The 8,827-nt window shown below is 38.4% G+C and overlaps 1 pseudogene; it reads right to left on the bottom strand.

Annotated features, from left to right (window-relative positions):
* Window positions 1-3,263: 3,263 nt before the first annotated feature.
* The window catches only part of LOC114030404, a 62,678-nt pseudogene continuing 57,114 nt past the window's right edge, over window positions 3,264-8,827 (bottom strand).

Raw genomic sequence — 8,827 nt, 5'->3', positions numbered from 1 at the left:
GGACCCAAAGATCTCCTGTTGGTCACCTGTTGCCTTAGGCTTTGTCCTTTCGGTTGTCAGACATTCTACACTCAAGTATGCCAGTAAGACCATTATTTGTCTAGTTGAATTGGGTCTTTTTAATTCAATGCAAGGGTAGCTAGGTGGTCTTCCTGAGTTCAGATCTGGCCTCAGACACTTAGCACATGTGTGATCCTGTGCAGGTCACTTGGCCCTGTCTGCCTCAGTTTCTCAAATTGAGTTGGAGAGGAAAGTGGCAAAGCACTCCAGTATGTTTGCCAAGGAACTCCAAATGAGATAGCAAAGAGTCAGACATGACTAAAAAGATTGAACAACAATTCAATTCATATTTGTTTTAATAAAGAACTGATTTGTATTTTAAAATGTATTTTCTTAACATCTTATTCATTTATGTCATTTTTGTTAATCTTCTCTCTAATCTGGTTCTTATGGATCCTTTTCCATTTTTATTTTCACACATCCTGGCTGTGTCACTTGGGATATGCATACTGTTACCTCCTTAAGCCAAATTCTATGAGAATAGGATTCACTCATTCCGTCTCACCTTCTCCCATTTCCCTTCCACTATAAAAGCCATTTCTCGTCTGTTTCATGTGAGGTAATTTACCCCATTCTACTTCTTCCTTTCTCTTTCTCCCAGTATAATCCTCTGTCACCCCTTAACTTTATTTTCCAGATATCACCCCTTCATCTTCAACTCACCCTGTGCTCTCTATCTATCTATCTATCTATCTATCTATCTATACATACATATATATAATTTTTCCCTCCCACTACCCTAATACTGACAAAGGATTCATGAGTTACAAATATCATCTTTCCCTGCAGGAATGTAAACAGTTCAACCTTAATAAGTCTCTTATGATTTATCTTTCCTGTTTACCTCTTCCATGTTTCTCTTGAGTCTTGTATTTGAAAGTCAAATTTTCTATTCAGCTCTGGTCTTTTCCTCAAGAATGCTTTAAAGTCCCCTATTTCATTGAATGATCATTTTTTACCCTGAAAGATTATACTCAGTTTTGCTGGGTAGGTGATTCTTGGTTGTAGTCCTGTTTCCTTTGCCCTCTGGAATATCATACTCCATGCCCTCCAGATCCTTAATGTGGAAGCTGCTAAGTTTTGTGTTATCCTGATTGTGTTTCCACACTACTTGAATTGTTTCTTTCTGGGCTTGCAATATTTTCTTCTTGACCAGGGAATTCTGGAATTTGGCTACAATATTCCTAGGAGTTTTCCTTTGGGGATCTCTTTCAGGAGGTGATTGGTAGATTCTTTCAATTTCTATTTTGCCCTCCGGTTCTAAAATATCAGGGCAGTTTTCCTTGATAATTTCTTGAAAGATGATGTCTAGGCTCTTTTTTGGATCATGGCTTTCAGATGGTCCAATAATTTTTAAGTTCTCTCTCCTGGATCTATTTTCCAGGTCAGTTGTTTTTCCAATGAGATATTTCATACTCTCTTCTATTTTTTTTCATTCTTTTGAATTAGTTTACAGTGCCTTGATTTCTCAAATTGTCACTAACTTCCAATTTCTCCATTCTCATTTTTAAGGAAGTATATTCTTCAGTAAGCTTTTGGACTTCCTTTTCCATTTGACCAATTTTGCTTTTTAGGGTATTCTTCTCCTCATTGGCTTTTTGGACCTCTTTTGCCATTTGGGTTAGGCTATTTTTTAAGGGGTTATTTTCTTCAGTATTTTTTTGGGTCTCCTTTAGCATCACTCTCAGTTTTTCCTCTACTTCTCTTACTTGCTTCTCAAAATCCTTTTTGAGCTCTTCCATGGCCTGGGACCAATTCATATTTTTCTTGGAAGCTTTGGATGTAGGAACTTTGGCTTCTTTGCTTTCCTCTGGTTGTATGTTTTGATCTTCTTTGTCACCAAAGTAAGATAATATAGTCTGACTCCTTTTGTGCTGCTTGCTCACAATCCCAGCCAATTACTTGAGTTATAAACTCTTTATTAAGGTAGGGGTTTTTTTCCAGTGTGGAGAATGTACTGTCCCAAGCTTCAGGGGTTTTGTGCAGCTGTTTTCAGAGATACTTCTAGGGACCTATAAATTTTCAGTTCTTCCAAGGTGCTATGATCAAGGGTAAGGTGTTTACTCCTTTCCTGGCCTATGCTCTGGTCTATGAGTGACCACAAGCACTCTTTTCTGTCTTGAAACTGTGAGGATTTCCTCTCCACAGCCACTACAAGCTCCACCATGCCAGCGCTCCTCCTTGCCCCAGGACTGCCACCCAAAACTGTGACCCAGATCCAAGCATAGGCAAAGCAAGAGAATTATGCACCAGTAGAGAAGTCCCTGCAATCTCCCTCTGATCAGCTACTCAATTTCCCCCTCAGTCTTTGGGCCAGAAGCTCAGGAGGCAGCCACCACCCTGGCACCAAGCTTGGCAAATGGGGCTGGAACCCCACTGTGCTTCTCTCTCTCATCACTGCAGAAACAGACTTTTCCCACTGACCTTCTAAGTTGTCTTTGACGTTCGTGGGTTGAGAAGTCTGGAAACCACCACAACTGCCCTCGATTCAGTCCTCTGAGGCCTGCTCCAGATTTGTTGCGGCCTATGCGCCCATGCCAAACTGCACTCCTCACCCTTCCTGGCATGATATACCTTTCTGATCAACCATCCAGGTTATCTTGGGCTGGAAATTTGTTTCACTCTGTCTTTTTGTGGGTTCTGCTTCTTTAAAATTTGTTTAGAGCCATTTTTATATGTATTTGGAGGGGTTTGGGGGATAGCTCAAGAAAGTCACTGCTTTTACTCTGCCATCTTGGCTCCACCTTCAACTTGACATCTTGCCACTGGACTCTGATGACACTGGAAGAGAAAGTGAGGCTGACAACTTTAGAAACTCTGCCTGGATTACATTCAATTTATGCCTGAGTCAAAAGATAGCACCCATACCACTTTAACATTTTTATCTACCAAAGTCCTGTGGCGACTGGAAAATGACAAAGTAACAGATAGTCACGACCTTACACATAGGAGGCCTAGCTTTAAAGTCATCTTCTCACTGGACTGTGGCAGCAGTGGAATTTGGCAGCCTCCTGGGAGTATAAAAATTCCAAATCTATTGCTTTTTCTATCGTATCACGGTGCTTTCAAAATGAGTCCTTTTTTTCAGACTGAAATCATCTTCTCCTTCAGCACTAGTCTTTCTCCTTTACATTTTCCTCAAGGTTTTTTTTTTTTAGTAGCTGCAAGCTTTATTTAACACAAATAAAAATATGCAAATTATTTTACTCATTTTCTTCACTCCCCAGTCTAGCATTTGGATTGGTAATCTTGATGGCTAGCTGAGCTGCTCTCTCAACAATGACTTTCCGATTCTTGGAGGACACATTGTGGGCAATCTTAGCACAGTAAGATTTGTTGCACATCAGAAGCACTTCTAACTCTTTGACATTGTGTACCAAAAACTTCCTGAATCTATTCGGGAACATGTCTTCTTATTGCTTCCATAACCAATATTGGGCATCAAGATCTGGCCCTTGAATTGTCTTTGCACTTTGTTGCCAGTGCCTCTTGGTTTACACCAGTTTCTCTTGATCTTGACGTATCTGTCAGACTGGTGCCAGATGAACTTCTTGGTCCTCTTCTTGATGATTTTAGGCTTTATGAGAGAGGGTAGGCATGGTGCCAGTGGAGAAATAGGAGTCCCTCTAAGGGAATTGCTGACAGAAAATCATTTTCCTCGTTTTCACAAATGTATGAGTTGTCTCCAAATGTTAAGCTCTTGGACTCTAGTGCTCCTTCTAGCTCTGAAATTCTGCGTTAAGTCCCTTCCAGTTCTTACATTCTATGATTCTTAGATTTAATAGCAATGGTTCCCATCTTTACCTCACTATTTATGCATAATTTTCCAATGTATATGACCATAAGCTTCCTCTTTCTTAAACCTTTTGGCATCCTTGGGAAATGAGAAAAATAAGGATTGTTTTACCCACCAAACAGGCAAAGAATCCAAAATCCTAGGTGTTTGAGTGAAAGCAAGTCATTGTCTACAACCCATATTTCTTAACTTCAAATTCAGTGCTCTGTCTAGGATTACTGTAGCTTTTAGACATACCTTTCGAGTGCTCTGGAGAACCTTGGGACCTGGATCCTGATAGCTACCTTAATGGGTAGTGATTTTTTCATCACTGAACCTCTTCATGCAGGGGCTGTATGGTTCTTTGTAGGGACCTCTTGGGTTATTTAGAGCTCTTAAATGCTCTAATTCTACAAATTTTCCAAAGGACTTTTTTCCTCCTGGGTAGAATAATATGACTGGCTCATTTCCATTTCTTTATGTAGGGTGACCATACATTAAGTCCAGAGGGATACAAATGACTAAAGTTGTTATTTTCTCTTAATTCAGCATTAATTAGTTCTTTAAACTTATTTATTGACTTCAAGTATCTTTGTACTCAGATGTGAACTACATAGTTATTAGGACTCATTAACCTTTTTTTAATTAATCAAATGGCACTTAAACCATAATGTGTTCTAGCATATGTAAATTAAGTGGCATCACTTGTGTATGTAGAAGGGTTGGCCTTTGTGTGAGACATGGGTGAAGGAGGGGATGGTTGCCAGAAGGTATTTTTGTGATAGAAAAAGAAGGGGGAGGGAAGAGGGAGACCTTGTTCTCATGTTGCTTCATTCTATCCAGTTCAATCTAGAGAAGAAACTTTCAAAATATTAAGAGTTTATTACCTATACATAATTAGCTCAAAGTAAAGGTATTCACCAAGCCTGCTGTGTTTGATCCAAATATACATGAGGGACTACATCTCCGCAATTCAACTCTCAAACTTCAGGGCTAATTCTCTCTTTTCATCTTACATCTCTTTTTCATATCAAAATAGAGCACATTTCTTTTTATTTTGTTAAATTAAATAATTTATTTTTAGTTTTCAACATTCACTTCCATAACCTTTTGAGATTTAAATTTTCTCCACTTCCCTCCTCCACTTCCCGAAGACAGCTTGGAATCTGATATTGGCTCTACATATACATTCTTATTAAGCATATTTTCACATTAGTCATGTTGTAAACAAGAATTAGAACAAATGGGAGAAACAACAAGAAAGAAAAAAGCAAACAAACAAAAAAGAGAGATCAAATACTGTGCTTCTATCTGCATTCAAACTCCATAGTTCTTTCTCTGGATGTGGATAGCATTTTCCATCATGAGTTTTTTGGAGATGTCTTAGATGCTTGCATTGCTAAGAAGAGCCAAAACCATCAAAGTTAGTCATCACACAATGTGGTGTCACTGTCTACAATGTTCTCCTGGTTCTGCTCACTTCACTCAGTATCAATTCATATAAGTCTTTCCAGGTTTTTCTGAAGTATGCCTGCTCATCATTTCTTATAGCACAATAGTATTCCATTACATTAATACACCACATCTTGTTCAACCATTCCCCAATTGATGGGCATCCCCTCCATTTCTAATTCTTGGCCACCACAAAAAGAGCTGCTATAAATACTTTTGTACATGTAAGTCCTTTTTCTGTTTTTATGATCTCTTTGGAATATAGCCCTAGAAGTGTTATTGCTGGATCAAGGGTATGCACAGTTTTATAGCCCTTTGGACAGAGTTCCAAATTGCTCTCCAGAATGGTTGGGTCAGTTCACAACTCCACAAACAATGCATTAGTATTCCAATTTTCCCACATCTTCTCCAACTTTTATAATTTTCCTATTTTGGCATGTTAGCCAATCTGACAGGTATGACTCTGGTACCTCAGAGTTATTTTGATTTGCATTTCTCTAATCAATAGTGATTTAGAACATTTTTTTCATATGATTATAAATAGCTTTAATTTCTTCATCTGAAAACTAGTCATCTCTTTTCTCTACCACTATTATTCTTACTCTGTGGAGTTGCTTCCTTCCTAGAATGCTGCTCCTTTCTCTGTCTGTGTGCCAATCCAGTTTGTATCTCTGCTCACTGCTAGATGTATCTCAACTGTGCCCCAAACTCTCTCTCAATGTCTTGATGGCTAGATTCAGTATCCCCTACTGAGTGAGTAGAGCATTCCTATGTCCCATAGTCCATGGCATGGGGTTGAGGGATAAGGAGATTAGGAAATCTTCCTACCCCTCTGCTTTACTCTGATAAAGGCCTAAAGATAAGTCACACTTCACAAGATTGTTCCCTTCCTCAAAAGCCTTGAAATTCCCAACTGTGTGGATTTGGCTGAAGGAACATCCAGGGCTTGTCAGGCTTACTTTGTTAAGAACCTCCAGAATTGTGGCCAATCTTCACCCAGCCGATGGCCAGCTGACCTTCCAATTCAGAGGACTTCACACCTTGCAAAGGAATGGCAGTGTGTGGAACTGCGTACGTATTTTATAAGTATATTGAATACCTTGCTTTCTCTGTTATGTTATCTGTCCTTTATTTTCTGTGATTACACAAGCTATAGGAGAAATCAAATCTCCATAGTTCTTCATTAAACAAGAAAAGTACATAAATGATTATATTCTTTGATCCAGCTACCCTACTTTTGGTTGTATATCTGCAAATCAAAGATAGGAACAAAGAATTAATATAAACCAAAATATTCGCAGAAACATCTTTGTGATGAATAACAGGAAACACATTTGATTCCCATCTACTGGGAGAAAATATGAGAAAAATGTGCTATATGAATATAATGGAATATTATGACACAGCAAAAAAATTAAAAGTGTAAGGAATTCTGAGAACTAGGAAAAGATTTGTATGAAATGATACAAAATGAAATAAGCAAATACAAAAATGTAAATAATTGTTACAGAAATTTAAATGAAAACATCACTAAAAGGACCCTACATTTAAGTAAATTTGGTGTGTATGTGTGTGTGTGTGTGTGTGTGTGTGTGTGTGTGCATGCATGTGTGTAAGATAGTTTTGGAGAACAGATAATTTAATTTATGTCTTCCTCACAGTCTAGAGTAGAGGACTACCATGAATGAATGTGGCATGTGTTATCCATAACGGTTGCTATATCAAATGTGGTTTGTTTGCTTTTTTTTCCTTTTGTCACAAAAGAGGGTCCCATTTAGAGGGATTTTTTTCTTTTTCAGAAATAAGAGTAAAAGAGTTCCTTCTCACCCATCAACAAAAATATAGGTAACATTTTTTTCTGAGTGGGAGAACGTATGTTGGAATAGGGGGTTTAAAGACATAAAACATGTTTTGTGATAGCTGCTGTAATATGTGCAAGAGAGTCAATTAGGAAAAATAAAGACTTGCTCTGCAGCAAAAAGGTCCAAGTTGAGATTTAGGTGAATAAAATTTTAGTGGGCATCATCTACGAAAATGATTGAATGGGCTGCCTCATTTGGTAGTCCTCAAAGTGTGATGTCCTTCAGAATCATTCAGTGGCATGAAAAGAAAAGTGCAGGATAATGGTGGGAGCAACCCAGGGGTAAAGTCGGGCAAGGCATGGCCATTGGAAGTCCAAGGGGACTTCCAATAAAGAAGAGAGAAGAGTTATACTGGGAAATACAGAGAAGGGAGGAAAGTGAGTACAGAGAATAGGTAGGGGTTGAGATGCTAACATTGAGAGTTATAAATGACCTCTAAGATGCTGTTTTAGAAATGATGGAAAGGAATTAATATTTATAAAAATAATAATGCTAGTTATTGACAGCCATGTAGTATTTTAAGCTTAACCAATTATTTTCCTCCAAAGAATATCATGAGGATTTTAATCATCAACTATGTGAAGGATTATCTTGTGGAAAAGGGAGTAGGCTTATTCTGTGTGGCCCCAGAGGGCAAAATGAGAATGAAAAAGGGGGAAATTGCTAATCATTGAGTTAGATATCTCAGTTGTCCTATAGTTATAAAACAAGTCAGTGATTAGAATGCACATTTTCTGACCCCAAGACCAATGTGCCTAACCAATTTAAGAATCTCTTTTGTAGCATCTTGGATAAGTGTCATGCATCCTCTGCTTGAATACCCCCGGTGACTGAGAGCTTGCTTCCATTGAGACAACTCATTTCATCATGAGGCATCTGATTGTTATTAGCAAGAATAATTTTACAAAAGCCCATATTCAAATAGGGCTTTCAGGTTTATTCTATGCTTTCCTCATAACAGCTTTGTGAGAAAGGGAATACAAATATGATCAGTCTATTTTACAAATGAGGAAACTGAGGCTCAGAGAAATGAAGTGGCATGTGCATGATCACAGCTAGTAAGGGCCCAAACTGGAATGCTGGGGTCTCCTGATTCCTAGTCCAAGTAATCTTTCCTTGGTTCTCTCAATTGCTTACCAAAACCCACCTCCTTGTCAAGGATCCATAATTTTATCCATGAGGGTATTCCTCCCATCATTAATGATCAAAACTCCTCATTGCTTTAATAGGTGGCTGGAAGGAGAATCCACAGGGGCTAAAGCCTAAGTGATTATCTTTCTCCAAAATCAGCCAGTCTGGTCCTTGGGTAGCAGATACAACATCCAATATTGGGCTCATACTCAGTGGTTCTATAGTTTGGTGGGCTCTGACAAAACCTATAATTCATTGGCATAGTTTTTAAGACTATGTCTAGATCACTGCCCCTACCAAGACGAGTTATCATAGGAAGATTTCAGTGAAAGACTATTGGAAGGTCTTTCCCAACCATAAGTTTTAGCTATTGAGATACTTGGAGGCAGTTGTGTTTTTAAAGCTATAAAAAGTACAAGGGATTTTCTGTGTATTGGGGGGAAAGGTACATAGCTGTAGGTAAGAAGTTCACTCACTCAGCTGCAGGATTCATTGTTACTCTAGAACATGGGTTCTTAACATGGGTGCATTAATTTATTTTAAAATA

Source organism: Vombatus ursinus, unplaced genomic scaffold, assembly GCF_900497805.2.
Source record: "Vombatus ursinus unplaced genomic scaffold, bare-nosed wombat genome assembly UNPS02005236.1, whole genome shotgun sequence".
NCBI lineage: Eukaryota > Metazoa > Chordata > Mammalia > Diprotodontia > Vombatidae > Vombatus > Vombatus ursinus.
This window is presented reverse-complemented; position numbering and strand designations above follow the sequence as displayed.